The sequence below is a fragment of the Gossypium hirsutum genome, chromosome A07 (assembly GCF_007990345.1).
Source record: "Gossypium hirsutum isolate 1008001.06 chromosome A07, Gossypium_hirsutum_v2.1, whole genome shotgun sequence".
Taxonomy (NCBI): Eukaryota; Viridiplantae; Streptophyta; class Magnoliopsida; order Malvales; family Malvaceae; genus Gossypium; species Gossypium hirsutum.
This window is the reverse complement of record NC_053430.1, coordinates 34862300-34885007: the sequence shown is the minus strand read 5'-3', so window position 1 is coordinate 34885007 and position 22708 is coordinate 34862300.

The following is a 22708-nucleotide window of genomic DNA, read 5'->3' as shown; positions in this document are numbered from 1 at the left end:
CAAAAAATCAACTCATATTGCGAGAGGTGAGTTGAGCCTTTAGCAAATTCTGTTTTCAAAAATCAACTCATATTGCGAGAAGTGAGTTGAGCCTAGGCTCACGTGCTGAGCTATTTTCAATTTCTATTTTTAATGTCTAGTTTTAAAGAGTCAATTCATATTGCGAGAAATGAGTTGAGCTCAGGATCACATGCCGAGTAAAGAATAAAGATTGGACAATTGAACAAAATTTAGTGCTTTTAAGTCTTTGCACTATCCTTGTTTCACAATGATGAGCAAAGAGGGGCAGTTGTAAGCACTAAATTTTTGTCCGACTAGAATTTGTGTTTAATTTTCAAAATTTCAAAAAAAAAATTTTAAAAAATAAAAATTGCATTTTGACCCCTAAACTTTTCCTAAATTTCATTTTGACCCTTAAACTTTCTTTAAATTTCACTTAGACCCCTAAACTTTCATTAAATTTCATTTTAATCCTAAATTTTCTAAAAATTACATTTAGCCCCAGAAGTTTTGCTGCATTTGTGATTTGGTCCTTCAGACAGGTTACGTGATTTGGGGCACCCACTTCCCAAATTTTCAGGCCACAAACATGGGTGGTTGCTCCTTCCCCACTTGCTACCTGCAAAAAAGAAGCAAAACCAACTATAAAAAGGAGTTTAAACTCCAAAAATAAGGACCCCCCACGAATCAAAAAAAAAAAGAGAAAAAGAAAGTTTCAAAAAATTTTTTAGCAGCAAAAAGAAAGAGGAGAAAGAGAAGAGGAGAGCCCGACCACAGCCACCGAGGGCGGAGGAGATCGACGCAAGTGGCAGCGGCGGTGAAAGAGGCTAGAGCCGAAAGAGGGAAGGAAGAAGAAGAGAAGAAAGAAAAAAAAAGAAAAAAGGGGAAAGAAAAAAAAGAAAGAAAAAATAAAAAATAATATATCGGGTCGACCCGACCCGGATTCAACCCGCGAACCGACCCAACAGGCCCAGCAGTAGCAGGCCAGCCCAAAAAAAAACCAAAGCAAAAAAAAGCAGCAAAAAAAAAGTAGAAAAAAGAAGAAGAAAGAAGCAGCCCAAATGCAGGCCCAGCGCAGCAGCAGGCCCAGCAGGCCCCCAGGCCCAGCGCAGTAGCAGACCACCCACACCAGCAGGCCAGGCCCAAGCCAGCAGCCCAACCGGCCAGCCCAGCAGAAAAAAAAAGAGAAAAAAAGAAAAAGAGAGAAAAAGAAAAAAGAAAAAAGAAGAAAAAAGGGGTTCAATTTTGTGTTACCCGTTCGGCGAAGCTTGTGTCTCGAGATTTTTCGGTAATTTCGTTTTTTAATTTTAATTTAATGCTCGTATTTTCTTCCGTTTTAATATTATTAGTATTTTATGCATTTTTATATTTTGGCATTTATATTTTTAATTTAATTTAATTTAATTCAATTTTTATTTTATTTTATTTTAAATACTTTGAATAAATAAGGCAACGAATCGATTTAACATGAACTCGTTGATTTCATCGCTATGCTGGGTGAATATCACCGGTTCGCTTTAAAATCGATACGCCCTTTTAAAAATCGATAATATTAAAAAAAAATCGTATTTTCAGAAAAAAGATCCTCGCGTTTCGAAATTTTCGTGTCTTCAAAAAAATTTCTCGTGTTTTCAAAAATAAGGTAACGAATCGATTTGACACTAATTCGTTGATTTCATTGCTATATTGAGTGAATATCACTGATTAGTGTTAAATGCGATACGTGCTTAATGAAAAATCAGAAAATTTTTCGTGTTTTCAAAAATTCTCGTGTTTTCAAAAAATTTTATTTTTCAAAATTTTTCGTGTTTTCTAAAAATTTCCATATTTCTAAAATTTTCGTGTTTAAAAAAATTTCGTATTTTCAAAATTTTTTATTTTTTTCAACAATTCTCGAGTTTCACAAATTCTCGTGTTTTAAAATTTTTTATGTTTTAAAAAATAAATTTCTCGTGTTTCAAAAAAATTGTCATGTTTTAAAAATTTTCATGTTTCTAAAATGTTTGTATTCCAAAAAATCCTCGTGTTTTCAAAAATTTTCATGTTTAAAAAAATCTTCGTGTTTTGAAAATTCTAGTGTTTCAAAAATTTTCATGTTTTCAAAAATTTCCCCTGTTTTCAAAAATTCTCGTATTTTGAAAATTTTCTTGTTTTCAAAAAAAACTTTCGTGTTTTATAAATCTCCGTGTTTTCAAAAAATTCTCGTCTTTCAAAAATTTTCGTGTTTTCAAAAAATTGACCTTGTTTCATAAATTTCCGCGTTTCAAAAAAATCCTCGTGTTTCATAATTTATCAAAATTTTTGTGTTTTCAAAATAAAATTTTGTGTTTTAAAAAAAATTCTCATGTTTCAAAAACTGTCGTGTTTTCAAAAATCCCCGTGTTAAAAAATTTTGTGTTTTCGTGTTTTCAAAAAATTTTCGTGTTTCAAAATCTTCGTGTTTTCAAAAATTATTATTTTGTTTCAAAGTTCTCGTGTTTAAAAACAAAAAAAGGGTTTTCTCAAGTTTCAATCGGATCACAATTAAATATTAAATTGAACTTGTATTTTTGAAAATTAAGACAACGCGCGTTTTACGATATACCAATTTTGGGCGTCGCGAGGGTGCTAATACCTTCCTCGCGCGTAACCGACTCCCGAACCCTAATTTTCTCTGGATTTTTACGTGGACCTAAAATTGCCTCTTTTTTAGAAAAGTTTAAAAATAAATTTTTCTTCTGAAAAGAGAATTTTGTAGGTGTCCGATCACACCTGGAAAAAAGATCGGTGGCGACTCCTTTTCAAATAAAGTCGAGATTCAATTTTCAAATTTTTAATAATCACTTCAATTAGCGCCCGTACTCCAAATTTTTAGGTCGCTACAACGGGTAACGTTAACTATGATTGAATGTGCTAAATGAACTAAATGTTCAGGTACATGGAAGTTGACTTTTCTTTTGGAAATGAGTTAAGTTGAATATTGAGATGTGATAAAGTTATAAAGGATATTTATTGGGATGTTTGAGTATATGTGTACTTTCGGTTAGGTTACAGCTTATTCATGAATGAAAATGTGGGTTGATGATGTGAATTATACATGTTAATATGTGCTTAATATGTGTTTGAAATGCATTTGTGAATTAAGTTAAGTGATTATTGCTTATGAAATCAAGAAAATGAGATATTTGTGCATACCTGTAGAAATATTTATGTATTTGTTTTAAGATAAGAAAATGATTTTATAGATTGATGCGAAATCAATAATGAATTACAATTGCCATCGATGAGCTAATGTTTATATGAATATAATTCAATAAGAGGACGTTATCCTAAACTATGCATCGGTGGAAATTTTCGGGGACGAAAATCCCTAAAGGGGGGAGAGTTGTGACACCCCTAATTTGACCCTAGTCGGAAAGCGGTTTCGGGACCGCTAAACCGAGTAACCAAATTATTTGAACATGATATTTATTGTCTAAAATAAATGTGTGAAAATTTTAAGCTTCGATTTAGTAAATTTCATGTGAATTTAGTCAATAGGGCTTATGTGTGACATTTTTGAAATGTGATAGATCAAAACATAAGGACCTATTAGTGCATGTTGAAAAAGGGGGGACTTGCATGTCAATTTCCCCCCCATCTAGTAGTGGCCGGCCATGACATTAGGATGGACAAAGGGTGATGGGCAAAACATGTCATAGACATGTTGTGTTGGTGCATCATGGGAGGAAACAATAAAATAAAGAGCATGGGCAATAAAATATTAGTGTTAGTAGGATGAGAAACAAAAAAAAAGAAAGGATATGTGTGATTGTCCCCCCCCTTGCCGTGAGTTGAAGGAAAGAAAAACAAAAAAAAAGTGTTCATCCTTTGGTTCATCCTTGGCCAAAAATTTTAAGGAGGAAGGAAGAAGAAAGATTGAAGAGGTTCGGCCATGCATGTAACTAGGCTAAGGTATGTTTGATGATGTTCCATGAGATGCATGCATGTTTTAGTTGTTAGCTTGAGTTCTACCTAGCCCATGGTCTAAATCTTGCTATGTGATGGAAATGACACTCGGCCATGGATGCATCATTCTTGCTTGGTGTTGATGTTGTGTTGGTGAGATATCAAGTTATTTTTGTGACCAAGTTGAGATTTGAATTTTTGGAATGAGTAAGGCTTTCGGTTATGTTGTTTTGTATGAGTAATGGATTGTTGAGTTCATGCTATTATGAATAAAATTGATTAAGAGAGGCTTGAGATAATTAAATATGCATGTTGGTGGTAAGATGAGCATTCGGTTTTTATCATGGAAGCATAGGAAGCTTGTTAAAGTTGAATTTTAGAAAAGTTAAATGTGTGTGTGCTTGTGCTAGTGCCGAATGTGCCTAGGGTGATTTAGCATTGAGTTTGGTGTTATATGAATTGAGTTTTATGGTTTTGGATTTTTAAGTGTTGTTAAATACTTTGAATAATATATATGTGGCTTTGAAATGTGAAACTCGGCCAAGTGGTTATAAGCATGATTTTAGAGATTCAATGATATTCGGCCGATTTGAATAATTCATGGCACCCCAAGCAAATTAGTTTTAGATGTTAATAAATATTGAAATTATTTAAAAGCATATTACCGAATGTGATTTTAGTCAATGATTCGGTTATGAGTGCTGATTTGTTTTATAATTAGCCGAATGTGTATATGTATACTATGAGGTGGTTTAGCTTAAAGAAAATTAACGTGCTCGGAAGGTGATTGTCGTGGATAGTTTAAGTAATGAAATTTAATTTCTGTTATGTAAAGTGATGACATTGCTGTTTGCAAATTTGAAGTTAAAAATTGTTGATTGAGCATCAAGAGCTTATGGAAACAAAGTCGGATCGTGGAAAAAGGGAAATTGGTCGAATAGTCGGAATTGACGTACATTAGCGATCGAGGTAAGTTTTAAGTATTAAAGCCTATAATGTGATTGAGTATGATATGTTAAGCACATATTAAAAGAATCATAACTCTATTGTAAATTTTTATGCATATAGCCTAATGGCTATTATGAAGTATAGGTAAGTTATTGATATGATATGTTGCCAAATGGATATGATATTATGAAGTGCTAAAAGGATATGTCAGAAGAGTAAAATTGTGATAAACCTTCTCAGGACAGCAGCAGTAACATGAATTTAGAAAATCACCATAAATTGTTGGAGTTGAATGGGAGGCTGAATAAATTATGAAATTAAATCTTAATGAGTCTAGTTTCTTATAAAAGAAACCGTGTAAGAAAATTTATTTCCGATAATGAGATATTTAAAGTTGTGTGAGACAGTGCAGAATGACACTGTAATCCTCTGTACCGTTTTTAGAAAATCATTATAAATTGTAAAAAAATGTTTATAAGATAAAATTTATATTCTTAGACTCCTTAATGAGTCTAGTTTCAAATGAAATCAAATACAACACATTTTGAATTCTGTAAAATGAGAAATCTGATTCGTAGTGAAGAGTGGTCAGATTAGTCAAACAGTGAAACAGGGGAAAATTTAAGAAAAATCTGATATTGATTGGCCAAACCTAAAATTCTAGAAATTTTATGGATGGAAGATATACGAGTCTATATTCAGGAAAAATTAACGGAAAGTGATTTGGAGTTTTGTAGCTCCAGTTATAAATGATTTAGTGACTATTGCTCAGGAAAAACAGCTTGTGCTGAATTTGAGATTGTGTTGTAAACCTTGATAAACTTGTTCTAGTTGCTCATAAGCTATTGATTAAACCCATACGTGAATTCTAAATTGTGATATTGGAAAATGATAGATGTAGATTCAGCCAAGACAGTGTATATGTGTGATAAGGCCTAATGGCCGATGTGATGAATGTGAAAGTGTATATATGTGATAAGGCCTAATAGCAGATGTGATGAATGTGAAAGTGTATATATGTGATAAGGCCTAATGGCCGATGTGATGAATGTGAAAGTGTATATGCGTGATAAGGCCTAATAGCCGATGTGATGAATGTGAAAGTGTATATATGTGGTAAGGCCTAATAGCCGATGTGATGAATGTGAAAGTGTATATATGTGATAAGGCCTAATGGTCGATGTGATGAATGTGAAAGTGTATATGTGTGATAAGGCCTAATAGCCGATGTGATGAATGTGAAAGTGTATATATGTAATAAGGCCTAATGGCCGATGTGATGAATGTGAAAGTGTATATATGTGATGAGGCCTAATGGCCGATGTGATGAATGTGAAAGTGTATATATGTGACAGGGCCGAGTGGCCAACGTGATGGATGTGAAAGTGCATAAATGTGATAAGTCCCGAAGGGCATTTGTGTCAGTACTATATCCGGGTTAAAACCCCGCAGGCTTTATGCGAGAATATTATCACTGATTAATGTCCGTAAGCTTTGTGCTCGTACTATATCCGAGCTCTAAAGACCCGATGACTACGTGTGGGAATTTTGTCCGGGTAAGACCCGATAACTTCGTGTGGAGATTATGTCCGGGTAAGACTTCGTAATAAGAATTGCTTATAAATATATTCAATGCGAAAGGTTAAACAGGTATGTACTCCAAGTTTATATGTGAGCTTGATTTGCACTAAATCATAAGGTAGTTATGTGATGCATACGAGAGCAATCTATGAGACTATTCCTATGATTATGTGACATCGGATCAGTGTGAGAGGCGATGTGAAATCATACGATATATCTATGTCACATGAGCTCACTTTTATGTGAAAGTTTATCTGCATATTGTATATGATGAGATGTGCATATTCGGTAAAGGGATGGTATGCACGAAGGAAGAGTGAAATAAAAATACGAACAACTATGTTATAATTTGATTGTTATCTGTTGACACTGCTTAAAACTTACTAAGCATTGTAATGCTTACTCCGTTTACTCTGTTTCCTCTGTTTTATAGATCTCATTGCGAAGCTATAGGCTCGGGGATCGTCAGCAACTAGTCACACTATCACTATCCACTGTTTGGTACTGCTATGTTTCGGATTATCTTATGGCATGTATAAAATAGACTAGTGGCGAAAGAATATTTTGGTTAATGTATATAGCCATGCGAAAATGGCTTATATATGTTTGAGCATAATGTTATAATCATTTGGTATGGAATGGTTAATCACTATCATAATTTGTGCTATTTATGCTAAAAGGGCTAGTTGAATCATGGAAACTATGAAATAGGTAAAGTCTACCTTAAAGGCAGATGCTGGCAGCAGCAGTGATGTAGATTTGGAAAATCACTAAAAATAGTAGGATTGGAATTAAATAATGAATAAATTATGTAAACGAACCTTGATGAATATATTTTCATAGTACAGTAACGAAACGATCATATGGACAGTATGTTAAGAGATATTCAGGTTCTCGTGAGACAGGGCCAGAATGGTTTCTGGATTCCCTGTTCCGACTTTGTAAATTCATTATAAATTAACCAGAGATAATTAGGAGTCATTCCATATATGTATAGATTCCTCTCTGAGTCTAGTTTCTATAGAAACAAACAGAATCAGTATTGAATCTCTGTGCAGGGAGATATCCAAGTCGTAATGCGCAAAGGTCAGTGTAGTCAATCCCTGTAACATGGGAGACTTTGACTAATAAACTGTAATAATTTGCCCAACCAAAAATTCTAGAAAAAAATATGTAGATGGAAATATGAGTCTAGTTTCAGGGAAAAATTACGAAACTGATTTTCGAGTTGTGAAACTCAAGATATGATTTTTAAGGTTACAGTGTCACAGTTAGCCAACTGCCTGGAAAATTTTAAAATGGAATGCGATAGTAAGCGAATTTGGTCTGTGAACCCCTCGTGTCCGACTCCGGCAACGGTCTCGGGTACGGGGTGTTACATTCCTCCTCCTCTGTGCCTCCCATTTTCTTCATCCTCTAGGGTGTATTTATAGGCTTTGGAATGCCTAAGAACCCTCGAAATTAGCCTTTTCCGAATTTGACTAAACTTGGGCTCGGCAGGGACACACTCGTGTGCGATTACCTCAGGCTGTGCTCGACCCTGTTAAATAGGCACGGCCGTGTGGTCCACCCGTGTGAGTCGTGCTTCAATTTTTCCAAATTGACACGGCTGTGTGGTCTGCCTGTGTGAAGATGTCCAGGCCGTGTTGAATTCGTACTTTGTCCCATTTTCTCCATTTTTAGCCTATTTCTCGTTCCTTTCACTCTCCTATGCTCTCCTAAGTATAAAACATGAAATTAAGGCATTAGGAGCATCGAATTCACCAACTCTAAGGGAAAATCATCCATAACATGTTAAGAATAGGGTAAAAATATGTATAAATTACGATTTATCAATGACATCAGCTACATCATGGTTTTCTCTGCATCTAACCGCATAAACAAGGGCAGACTACCTAGCATTAGTCATGTTCACACCCTGACCCAATGTTTCCTGCCCTATCAACATTACAGCTCTATTCTGACGTCTACCTCTTGGAGGCAACTACCTAACCCTCTGATTCTTAAATCGTTCCTATACCAGAGTTTGCATTTGATCGCCTTGATGTGAACAATCCTTAATCTCATGATTCGTAAACCCACATCTCAAGCAAGCACCCATTCTTCTTCAATGCTTACCCTGGTCTTTCTTATCACAATAAGTATAGTTAGGAGTCCTACCTTCGGTACCAACTACAACAATGTTCTGCTGAGGTCTATCCTCCATGGCCCTTTTATGGTTCACGAAACCAAGCCAAAAGGACCAAGGTCTCTCTTAGGTGGAGCCTTAGCCTTCTCCCTATTCTCACGGTCCATGCGCTTAACCTCTTCAACTATCTTGGTTTTCTCAACCAAAGTCTCGGAAACCTTCTCTTGGTATAGAGCGGCCTGAATCATCAGATCAAATCATAACCCATTCTCAAATCTTACACAGTTATCCTACTCAGTCATGACCGTTCCCTGAGCATATCGGCTAAGTCTTAATAAATCGGTCCATACTTGGCTATAGTCATGTCCTCTTACTTTAACTTAATAAATTCAAGCCTACGAGCCTCCATATATCTCGTGGTCACATATTTCTTTTGAAAAGTATATTAGAAATAATCCCAAGTGAATCTCTCAGCCTAAGTACCCCTTCTAACGGATTGCCATCATCAATAAGCCTCACCCCTTAACAGTGATACTATACCTTTCAATTTCTGCTTAAGGGTACAATCCATGTCATCCAAAATCCTTTTTGTAGCCTCTATCCAATATTCGACTTGTTAGGGGTTGTCCCAGCAACACCCCTCAATAGTTTAGCTCTATTAGATCGGAGCATCTCAGTTATGGACCCATGACTACCATATCTGATTTGGGCTCCAGACACTCACTAAAGAACTCTAAGCATAGCCTGCGATACAATGTCATCCACAAGCTCCTACTAACTACCACTAGCAGTAGGTGTATTATCATCATGCTCAACTACGGGTTCAGGAGTACGCACTTGAGATGTAGGAGACTCAATTCGGGCCTTAAGACCTTGCGCTCCGCGAGTGTGCATGCTACGATTCCGCATACCTCGGGTATTCATATCGTTATCTTGATTCTAAATTTTTATGTATTTATCTATAGTTCAAAAATAAAATTCTCATTATTATCCTGAATATCTTCAGTCGAATAGTTTGAACTATAATTTACATTCTATAGTTTGTTTATAGTTTCAATAGTAAAAGTACTTATCTAGATAGACTTCGGAGTCTCAGATTTTTGTTTTTTAAAAATATCAAAACTTTATAAAATAAAATCTATTTGTGGCATGGTTCTCAAAATACTCCTTTAAAACATGCATGTAGATTTTAAGTAAAAACCACAGTTCGAGTTTTGAAATCGGGTTCTGATACCACTAAATGTAACATTTCTAACCCAACCTAAATGTTATAACTAAATTCTAAATACTACATTAGCCACCAAAATGGCTCAGATAAATTTATGTAATTTCAAACATATTTTAAAACCATTTGTCTTTCTATTTAAAACTAGTGAAATTCGATATTTGTCTCTATATCGTGAAAACATGTTAATTTTAGAAGACCGATTGATTTTAGAATTCCATTTGTAAGGAACAGTCATTTTAAAAACTAAGTTGAATTTTGTTAAAAACTTATTTCGACATAGTAGGGTAAATGTTGTTTTTCTTATTAAGTTCTTATGAACTTATCTATGAGTATGTATGTTTCAGGTTAGTATGTTAAGAGACTGCGCCAAGAGAGATGATGTAGGGACCATGCCAATAAGGAGGTATATCGGGTTATTATGCATGCAGAGCATATTTGGTGGTATATAAGAATAAATAGTATTGTATAGAAGTCTATTTTTAGGATAATTGTAATAAGTTATGGTATTAGATGATAACTTTTGTACTTAAATTACTCTGCATATCTTTGTATATGTCATTGTTATTTATGTGATCAATCGAATCTGTAATTAATTATGGTCTATAATAGTAGTTTAAATTTATGTCTATATTTGTGTGGTAACACCCGAGATCCGGATCTAGTGATAGGGACAAAAATTGAACAAGTCCCGATTGTGCGAGAATTTGCAGATGTATTCCCATAAGAATTATCAGGGTTACCATAAAAAAGAGAAGTAAAATTTGTAATCAAACTAATGCTCGAAACTGCTCTGATTTCAATTGTTTCGTATAGAATGGCTTCGACAGAATTGAAAGAGTTGAAAGCTCAATTGCAAGAACTGATTGATCGCGGATTCATTATTTGAGCTTATCACCTTAGGGTGCAACGATTTTTTTTGTTAAAAAGAATGATAGAACAATGAGATTGTTCATTGATTACCAGTAGTTGAACAAGGTCATTATAAATAATAAATACCCACTGTTGCTCATTAATGATCTATTTGATCAGTTGAAAAGAGCTACCATATTCTTAAAAATTGATCTCCGCGTAGGATACTATTAGTTGTAAGTCAAGGAATCAGATGTATAGAAAGCTACCTTTCGAACCCAATATGGACAATATGAATTCTAGGAAATGCAATTTGGTTTGACCAATGCCCCTACTGCATTTATGGATCTGATGAACAGGGTGTTTCATCCATACTTAGATCAGTTTGTACTTATTTTTATTGATGATATTTTGATTCATTCGAGGAATAAAGTTGGATCCCTTGGTCATGTAATCTCTATGGACAGTATTCGCGTCGATCCAAGTAAGATTTCTGCGATAGTAAATTGGAAACCTTCGAGAAACGTTTCTGAAGTGTGTAGTTTTCTGGGTTTGGTGGGAAATTACAAATGGTTTGTTAAAAGCTTTTAGATGATTGATTTTCCTTTGACGAAGCTTTTATAGAAAAATGTTTTTTTTGAATGGTAAAACAATGTCAATAGGGTTTTGATAGATTAAAAACTATGTTAATAGAAGCTCCGATTTTGATACAACCAGAATCTGGGAAAGAATTTGTTCTTTACAACAATGTTTCACTGAGTGGATTGGATTGTGTATTAATGCAAGAAGGTGAAGTAATAGCTTATGCCTCTCGACAGTTGAAACTGGACGAGAAGAACTATCCAACACATAATCTTGAGTTGGAAACTTTTATTTTTGCTTTAAAGCTTTAAATATTAGACGACATTATCTTCATAGTGAGAAATGTCATGTTTTTACAGACCACAAATGTTTGAAGTATTTGATAACTCAAAAGGATTTGAATTTGCGGCAATGAAGATGGCTTGAACTACTAAAAGACTATGATCTAGTAATTGATTATCACCCAAAAAAAACTACGATATAGTCTTTATATTTGTTTGTGTTAAATTTGTTTTCAATGAGTATATTTGTAATGCCCCATATTTGGCAGGTCAAAAGTTTTGGTGTAAAGCTGTAAATTATTGGTTTGGCATAATGTTAACCACCCAAATGATTGTTTTGGCGTATACGTATGGGTGTATAGTATTCGCCACTTAAGAAATTAAGAACTTGACTTTATGATATTCTATTATATCAATAAGAAGTCTGTGTTATGATATTAAAGGGTAAGTATGGACTAAGTATTCGCCAAAGGCATAATACGCCTGATTAATCTAGAATACTGTGCTAGTTTGATTTTAAGTAGCTTGGTTAGAAATCAACGAGCTAGCCAAGTTGGGTAATGGTGATTTCAAGGTATTCATTTATACTTCTTTCAGGAACTGTAGGCCATTAAGAAGGCAAGTTCTAAAATATATGACACTTGTTAAACTTCACTAGGTAAGTTGAGTTTTATATAAATGTGAGAGATGAGTTCTGAAAGGTTTCTTCTTTCTTCTTCCTCTTCCTTAAGTGGTATTTATTGATACTTTCCTTAAGTCTGAATGTATCTTACATCGATGATTTAAAAGCTATGGTTATGTTATGATCAGTGGTTATTCTATTCAAGGGTAAGTATTACTATTCTACATGTTAAATTCTGAAAGAGTAAATCTATAAGAGGTGAATGAACAACAAAATATAAGTTTAATATTTTACATGGGAGTTGTCAGTGTTTGAATTGATGGTATATTATATACGAATGAGTCTTAATGATGTTTTTATGTTTTAAAAGCAGTGGTTGTTGCTGGTTCGAGACGGATATCTTGATCTGGAGTTTTGAACTGTTGTTAGTGGGAATCAGGTGAGTTACTATGTTGACTCTTGCATGTATACTGTTCATATCGGGAATTTCCTGTAGAAAATTGATTGAACTATGAATTCAAAACCAGGAAAAGTATAGTGGATATATTTGATAGAGAATCTGATAAATCTAAGAATGTGATGATTGGTGTATGGGTACTAAAACATTGAAAGTGTGGTCGTGTATGTATGTTTGGAAATGTATGCTATGAGATATATGTTTTGTTGGGTGTGTTTTAGGAAATTAAAGTGTTGAGCTTAGATTATGTTAATGCATGAAGAGTCTGTAAAGTGAGTTTGTTTTTGGTTACCACAGTGGTGTCTGATGGAGTCCGTTAGGACAAAAAACACGAACTTTGATATGAACTCTGAAGGAAAAGATGGCATCCTCTAAAAAGGAAAAGCCTAATGGGGTTTTTTACGTATCCCAGGATGATAATGGGCAAACCTCACGTAATGTGAGTTTAGACAAATCCATATTGCAAACACAACAACTAAGAATAGGCTTTAAGGCGAACTTTGAAAGAATAGCCTTTATGGCATAATCTGAAAAGAATGCATTTATGGCGCACTCCAAATGGATTGCCTTTGTGGCGCATCATGACAATACCCTTTGTGGTGTGCTTTAATGGATGTTCTTTGTGGTAGGTTTTGTATTAAGCTAAATGGTGTATTCAATATGGTTCTTAAGCATATTCAGTAAAGTTAATATGATATAAGGTATCTATTGATTGTACGGTAAAGTACCATATAAGGCTAAGATTCGATTTAAGACAATGAATTGAGGAGATGTGAGAAGTAACGAGTTAACATGGAAGGTTTCTTCCGAATAAAAGTTTAAATCTATGTGTTCGAAATAGGTATTTGTTATTTGTATATGTGCGTATTCACGAATTGTAATTCTACGTTAATTCTGAGTTATGTATGTGCATGAAATGGTATTTTGGTTGCATTGATCTTTGAAAAGGAAATTGATATAGATGTATGAATGTTAAGATTGAAGGATATAAGTGAAGAATTGAGGTCATCAATGGGAAAAAGAAATGAATCCAAAGTAAGATATGGCAACTAATGTGTATAAAAGATTAGAATGTAGGAAGTATTCGCCAGAAGCAAGTTAGATGTCAAAAGAACAGTAAGATAGACGCCATGAATCATCAGCTACATTGTGCATGTCTCATCTAAGGTAAATGGTTTTTTTTTTCACAAAGTTTTTATGAACTTATCTATGTGTATTATGCTCTAGGTTTGTTGATGTGAGTCTGCGCCTAGAGGGATGATGCCAAGACTACGCCAATAGAGTGGTGTATCGAGTTATTATGCATACAGAGAGCTTGATAACGTATTAAAAACTAGTAGTATTACATAGAAGTCTATCCTTAGGATAAATGTAATAAGTTATCACATTAGATGATAACTTTTGTAATTAAATTACTTTACTTATCTTTGTATATGTCATTATTATTTATGTGATCGAGCAAATTTGTAAATAATCATGGTTTATAATAATAGTTTAGATTTATGTTTATTTGTGTGGTAACACCCAAGATCTGGATCCAATAAATCAGATCGGGTCAAGGGCGCTACAATATCAATTTGTGCCAATGTAAACTTGGTAGAAGGGTTATGATACTTGGCATACTAATTAGGGTTATATGAGCATTATGTTATGGAGTTTTGTCACAATATGGCATTGGGCTATATGGTCCCTTGGTTGGGCATTCTATGCAGATCATTGGGTATGTACATTATCTTCGAAGACTCTCCTGGTGTTTGGAGGTTTTGCACTCATGTGTAGTTTGTATTGCCTTTGGGCTTTGCACTTGTGTGCACTTTGGTGAGTTTTAGTGGATTATGCTCTTATAAGCTCATTGGTGTTTAATGGATTCTCATATGTCTGAGTCCTATTTTACTAAAGCTACATTGGGTGAGAAATTTGAAATTCCATTAATGATATGCTAATGAAATTTAATATGATAATAAAGAATGTAAACTTTATGAATGTTGGAAATATGTTTTACTTGTATTAGTTGTGAAATATGTTTTGATATCTTGAGAAATGAAATAAGAATGTCTATACTAATACTTGTTGTATACACTAGAGCCAAGTGAATTCTATTATATTAGTCTTTCTTTGTAAGTTTTAACTTTACCATGCCTTTATTCTAATTTAACTTATAACCTTGTTATGATATATATGTATGGTATGCTCACACCAATGCTAAGTAAGTATAGTTATTTCCATTTAAACATTATGCTTATGTACTATTGTTCTAGCATGTAGATTTTTCTTTTGGATTCTTGAAGCCCAACTCAACCCTAGATCATCACACTATTGTCAAGACTTTCAAGAACATGAAATTAGCATATATGTAATTTAGGGCATGTACTTAGGGTGTCAACCATTTGTAATATGCTATTTCTTATGCTATTGAATACTCTAAGATTTGTTTATGATTCATTGAGTTTGGATTCTCATTTGGATAACTTGAATTTATGATTATATGAAAATTTGTTAAGCATGCATGGATATCCATATTTTTAAATGGCATGCATGCATATCCATCTTTTTAAATGTGGGTAATGTTTTGGATGAATATTAAAATTGTTTCAGATGAATTCATGAAGTATAAACATGTTTTCAATAGTATTTCAATGATTTTGTGAATGTAGTATAAGATAAAACATGTTTTATGGTTAAATCTTGCATGTATTTCCTTTATTCTTAAGCATGTTTTATAAATACCTTGCTTAGAGGTGTGTTGGAAGGTGTTTAAAATGTTTTTAACTTGTTTTCTAGGTCCTTTGCTTCAAGGTTTTAGTACCTTAGGAGAAACAAGCAAGTTAGAGGTTCAATTTTTGCTCAAAGGTTCCAAAGCATCAATACTTGGCCTAGTGATATCGCAATAACTAAGACAATGAGCAAAAAGCTATTGTATCAGGGAGATGTATTGGTACTTTTCCCTAGAGGTATCGATACCACAATGCTTGGCTCAAGCCACAACATTGTGTTTTGACTTTCTGGGTTTTTTTTTTTGGTCCCAAACACCTCTGACTACTCTTGAACCACTTCTAAATGATTTTAAATTGTTTCTAAGTCTCTAAATTGTCTTAAACTTGATTTAGTGATTTTATAAAAATGTTTTAAAATTTGAAATCTTAAATAATTTCTAGATTTTTGCTATGTACTTACTCCATTAGTACCTCCCATTTGTACCAGCTGTCAGGGCACATGATGGGTGTTACAACTTTAATATGCATATATCATGTTAATGTACATAATGGTTTTTTTTTTTCAATTTATCAAAATAAATTGGACTTTTTACTTGGATTTATAGATGGCATAATAGTCCCAACATGAGTCATTTGCTCAATCTAACCCTATAGACTATATACCATTTAGATTACCTACTCATATAAATTATATTTTTGTGTTACAATCAAACTATGAAATGTACGTCAATATTAGTTAATGTTTAGGTAATCAGTGAACTAATATCCAGGGATTTAAATAACGGTCTGATATCGTTATAGTGGACGCTATAAAGTGGTAGCGGCACCGTCCAAAACTGCTACTACTGAAAATAACAGTGTGAAGTGAAGTGACATCGATAGCAGTGGGTCGCAACCGCAATTTAACGCTTAACGGCCAATTGCGGCAATAATGGGCCGCTATTTCTATTATTTTCCATTACAGTAAATTAAAAAAAATACATCTCCCTCCGCTAAACAAAAATCAACAGAAACAGTGAAACACAATAAAACAAAAGGGAATATATTCCCCTACCTGTAAAATCAAAGTGTTTTTAATCAAAAAAAAGTAAAAAGAAGACCAAATAAACAGAAAAAAATCAAAATTCAAAACTCAAAAGCAATAGAAAATATGAAATTCTATTTCTCATATTTCGATCCCTAAACTCCAAACCAAACGGCAAACAAAGCAAACCCAGATCACTTGCACATTCAGAGATTGATAATTTTCAAGTAAGTACCTGAAATTTTGTCTTGATTCTTGCTTGTTTTTGTAGTGCAAATATGTTCTTTAGACTTTAGGTTAGGGATGAAGGGATAAGGTACAACCAGCATGTTCCAAGAATTTGATAGGGTTTTGAGAGGATATGAGTTTTGAGAGGATGATAGAGTTTAGGCCTCTTCAGTTTTTCTTTCTAAGTTTTCTGCCATTTGATTTCCTTTTTTCTTTATTTTTTTCATTTTTATTTTCCTTTACTCCTAGCCAAAATCGAGGCACTGTCTAGGCTACCAGTGTTCTCTTGACAGGTCACTCTTTAATGGGAGTAATGTTTGACTTAATATGTTATAGGGACTTGAAATTAAAACTCATAAATGAAATTTATTATATTAGTTAAACATATATATATAATCATTTTTAAAATAAAACCACTATATATTATTTAATGAGAATGATATCCTCACTATGTTTATTAAAATTAATATAAAAAATGAGATTTAATTTGAATGATAAATTTGAGGATTTGAAAGTTTTTAAATTTGATTATTGTTTGTATTTTTTCTATATGTATTTTGGATTTAAATTTATTTTTTTATATATTTTGTATAAAATGTAAAAATACTTTTATATTGTAATATTTGCTACTTTGTAAAAAGGTTATGTTTTTTTTATTAATTTCCAATCAAGTTAGTGTTTAGTTGACTCTTGACATTAACTTATCGACAATTAAGTATAATATAAATATAAATATTCATATTCTATTTTTTAATTTTTATTGATATAAATTTTAACATATTAATAATTTATGAAATTAAATTTTTACATAGACATATGGAGTTTTAATAATTTTCTTAGGTAATTATATACTATGCTAATGCAATCATAAAAAATCATCTATACTATAAATTAAGGAGTTGATTGAGTTGATGTAACCTAATAACTGAGACCAAACTCAATTAGAAAATTATTATCCATTCATTTAATAAAACAACAAATATTATTTCAAGATATTTATATATTTTTAGATTTGATAAATTTAAAAAAAAATACATGCATATAAGTGTAAATAACAACATTTGAAACCCAACATCAAAATCATCTTAACTTTATCATTTCATGCCTTTAATTTTCATAACAAATTTTTTTATAATTATATTACTTAAATGTTTTCACCTACTGTTTCTATAAACTAGTAAGGATTTAAAGTGGAAAAGAGTGAATCCAACCTCTCACTCCCATCCTCTTCATCTTTTAACTTGTTGAAGCAAAGTATATTTGGGTTGATTTATTAGAGTTTGGAGAGATTTTACAGAAAATGAAAATTACTTTGACAACAATCATATTATTATATTTTTAATATGAAAGCTTCAATCTTATTAGGTTTATAATTTTACTTTATATGTTATTTTTTTAATTAATATTGTAATTATAATTTATAATGATAATTATTTATTATTTATTATTATTATTTTAAAATTTCATAACTTTCAGAATTTATTATTTATTATTATGTATAGATTATGCAATAAATTTAAATTTTCCATGTTAATGATGTTTAATTTTTTTGTATTATATTGTTGATAATATAAGTAATGAGTTGCTTATATTTCTAAATATAATTTTATGTTTCTTATATATAAATAAAAATAAAGCATGTCACCACGTGAAGAGTTCCCGACTAAAGGATTGGAGGGTGCACCAAGTAATGATATAGGTTGGCACTTTCGAACTCCAGTGCCAAATACAAAAGAAAATATTGTATGTAAACTTTATGGTAAAGTTGTGAAAGGAGGAATAATGCGATTTAAAGAGCACATTGCTCATAAAACTTGCAATGTTGCACCATGCCCTAATGTTACTGGTATGTGATACTTTATTATTATTTTTAAATGTTATTGTAAATTTTCTATAAAAATTATATATAATTGATAATAGTATAAAGTGTGAATTATTTTTATTTTATTAACAGGTGTCATTAGAGAAAGTATGATGAATATACTGAAAAAAAAGTAAGACAAATAAAATAGACGAAAAGAGGAGAAAAGATGAATTCTTATCTCAATTAAGAGAAGATGAGGATGAACACGAGGAGTTCATTGATGAGGTTTCTGCTATAAGGTAAGCAACTCGAGAAAGTATCCAATCACAACACGAGTGACATAGAAGGGAAGAATTCAGACGAAGTACTGGTGGTTGGAATAACATTTATGAAGAAGGGCGATCTTATCATGGATCAGCTAGAGAATGTCATAGAGAAAGAACAGGTAAATCCATACCAAGTGAGTTTGAGTTTACCTTAAGGGGAGCTATACCTGAATTGGTTAGAAGCAAAAGTTCAAAGCAAGCAAAGGTCAATGACTCTTTTTTAAAGAGTTTTCGAAGGAAGATAGGTGAAACGGTATCTAAATTTTTAATATATGAAAGACTTCCTTTTCATTTAGCAAGCTCTCCATGGTTGTATAATTTAATTCAAGTGTCAACAGAAGTTGGACAATGTGTAAAGCTCCCAACACCTTATGAGATTTCAGATGTGTATTTGGAGTTAGAGTATCAACGAGTTCGTGATTGGGTAAATGGACTAAAGACTCATTGGAAAGAATTGAGTGCAACTCTAATGTGTGATGGTTGGGCCAACAGTTTGAATCAAATGCACTTCATTAATTTCCTTGTTTATTGTAGTAAATGAACCATTTTTTGGAAATCGGTAGATGTTTCAAGTGTTCATAGTGATGCTGAATTCTACTACAGTTTGCTAGATTCAGTTGTAGAAGAAATTGGAGAAAATTACATTGTCCAAATAGTGACTGATAATGAGGTAGCAATGAAAGCTGCTAAAAAAAATTAATGCTGAAAAGAAAACATCTATATTGGACCTCATGTGCAGCTCACTGTTTAGATTTATGCCTTGAAGATATTGGGAAAAAGCCCAGTGTAGCAAAAGTGTTAGATGAGGCAAAGAAAGTGACTTGCATTATATACAATCACATTTGGACTGTTGATTTGATGAAGAAGTATACACAAGGGAAACAAATACTTCGACCCGCTCTTACTCGATTTGCAACTCATTTCATTCAACTTGAAGAGATAACAAGACAAGCAAAGTCTGAGAGAAATGTTTAATTCAAAGGTTAGTATTTTATAATTAGTTAATATAATTACTTAAATATAGCAACTTTTAATGATTTTATTAGTTCCAAATAATTTAAATTATATTATTTTAAAATTTTTCTTATGAATATATAGGAATTTAAATAATCAAAATGGGGACAACAAAAGTTAGGGCCTGCTTATGAAGCCAAAAAAATTGTTTTGGGAAAAGATTTTTTGAAAAAAGCCAATGACCTCATAAAAGTTTACGAGCCCCTAGTAAAAGTATTGAGACTTGTGGATAGTGATGAAAAACCAACAATGGGCTTTATTTATGGGGCTGTTGATAGAGCTAAATGAGCAATTCAACAAGATTGTCGATATTTCACCAAGTATGAAAAGATTATTGACAATAGATGGAATTTTATGCATTCCAACTTGCATTCAGCTGGTAAGATAAAATGTTTCATATAATTAAGAACTATTTTTATATTTGATTATTTTAAGCTTTAGGTTATTATTATCTGATGATATTCTTATAAATTATACTTAGGTTATTTTTTTAATCCTCAATTTCAATTTGGGGTGGAGCATTCTGAGAATGTACTAATAGAAACATTAGAAGGTACACAATTAGTAATTGAAAGATTAGAACCTTCTCTTGATGCTAAAGTTAGAATGGTTAATCAGGTTAGATTCAAGTACTATTATTTGTAACATAGTTATATAATTTGAAATAGAATTATTGTTTTTATTTTTACTTTATCTTTTATTTATGCAGTTGTTACTATTTAGAGATAAACATGAGACATTCGATACTCCACAAGCACAAAGAGCTCGGAAGCAAATGAATCTGGGTAAACAGTTAATTAAATTATTTAATTTATATTATATTATTTAATTATATTGTACATTTTGAAGTTATTTTGAAATTGAAATAATATTATGCAGCTGAGTGGTGGATAATATACGGCACATGTGTTCCCAAATTACAAAATTAGCAATTAAAGTGCTTAGTCAAACAACTTCAGCATCAAATTGCGAATGAAATTAGAGCACATTTAGTTATATTCACACCAAAGCAAGAAATAGGTTAAAGTATAAAAAACTTGAGAAACTAGTGTTTACCTATTATAATATGAGGCATCAGATAAGGCATCAAAAAAGAATGAGCACTGATGATATAAGCACTAGTTTTAACCCTATCAACCTTGATCATATCTTTGAAGATGTTGATCCACTATCAAAATGGCTTCATGAGAAAGAGAATCCATTATTAGATGGTGAAAATGCCAGTGTGTTGCCTGTGGATACCTCTGATGATGAAATGGATGTTGATCAATCTCAACAATGAAATTTATCTCATTCAAGTTAGTTCAATGCCAAGTCAGAGTGGCGGTGGACCCGATGGTGGTGGTTTAAGTCCAATTGATGAGGATGATGGATATAGTGGTGATAGAGGTGAAATTAGGTCTTCTAGTCGTATGGAGGAGAATATGAGGCTGGTACAACTAGTGGACATTTCTGTGATAGATCAGAGTTTGATGGAAATATGTTTCCTGAACCTCGGAGAGATAGAAGTGAACCTAGAGCTCCATCAAAAGGAAAAGGCAAGAAGCATACTTTTATAGGCTCTTCATCTGGTAGGAGATCGAGTTTTAGTAACCTTGGGTACAGTGATTCATCTACTAGCACTCAAGGTTTTTATCCACCAGAACAACCTTCATATTTTCAACCTTCACATGGTTATCCACATCCATATGGTTATTACTCACCATTTCCTAATTATAGTGTCCCATACCAGCCTCAAGTGCATCCTCCACCACCAATGTATCACCCATATCCACCTTCATGTATCCTCCTCCTCAAATATATCCTCCATATCAATTATATGAAAACCAAGGTGAAAATGTAACTTTTTTTGGATATATTTTTGGACAAAGGCCAAGAGAATCAAGTCAAGAACGCTCTCAAAGTGAAGGTGAAGGATCTGATCTTCCTCGTCATTCCACTAATTGGTGAAACCTAAATCGTATCACTACCATTATTTGTAAAATATGTTTTTCTTAAAGAAAACTTTTGTTAATGTTCTTAATTTTGATGATATTAAAACATTTAAAATATATCTTTAGATAAATGAATGGAGTATATTTTATGAAAAGATAATTAAGAATCGAAGCATGTTAAACTATATATGAAAGTAGAATAAGAGTGAGAATAAGTGGTAGAAAATAGGAATAATTAATGAGAATCTATACATTTATCTATCCCTTTTTTCCTTTTGCAGCATAGAATGTTTATATCTTCACCATCTTCAAAGTTGTCAAGAAATATTGAAGACATCTCTTAGGTATGAATTTTCAACTATTTTATCTATAAAAACTTTCAAACTTATTAAATATGATAAATGTTTAATATTTCCTTTTTTTATTTTGTTATTAGTTAATATAATATTCTTAGAAAATTCGTAAATAAATATAAGAACAATTAATAATTATAAAAGTTGTGTTCTCATATCATATTAATAAAAGTTCATAAGTGTTAGAAAACACTCTAAAAATCATTAAAAGTGACTTTTTATAATTATAATTATAATTATTATGATTAACAATAAGTTGTACGAATTTTAAAAAAATTCACGACCGCGATACCCGCAATGACCGCGATAGCATCCGTTATGTCCGTAACCGCGATAAACGCAACGCGACCGAAAACGCGGCTACAACCACAATTTAAATCCCTACTAATATCTACTCACACATTTTGCTTTATATATAAAAAAAAGTTGAGGATATCATCTAAAGAATATTAAAAAACCATGGCGAAATATTTGGAAATTACAATTATGACGAAATAACTAAATTTAGAGTAAAAATGTTAGACACTTACAATCATTGAGGTGTGTCTATTTCAACCTCAATGAAGTGTGAGAATTAAGAAGGTAAGTCGATTTTCTGTAGAGCTTCCTTGTATAGGGGTTTCGTAGACATAAATACAAGCTTGGGATTTTGGATTTCTTTTGCCATGCATCAATTAAAATAACAAAACCTTAAAGCTCACATGGTAG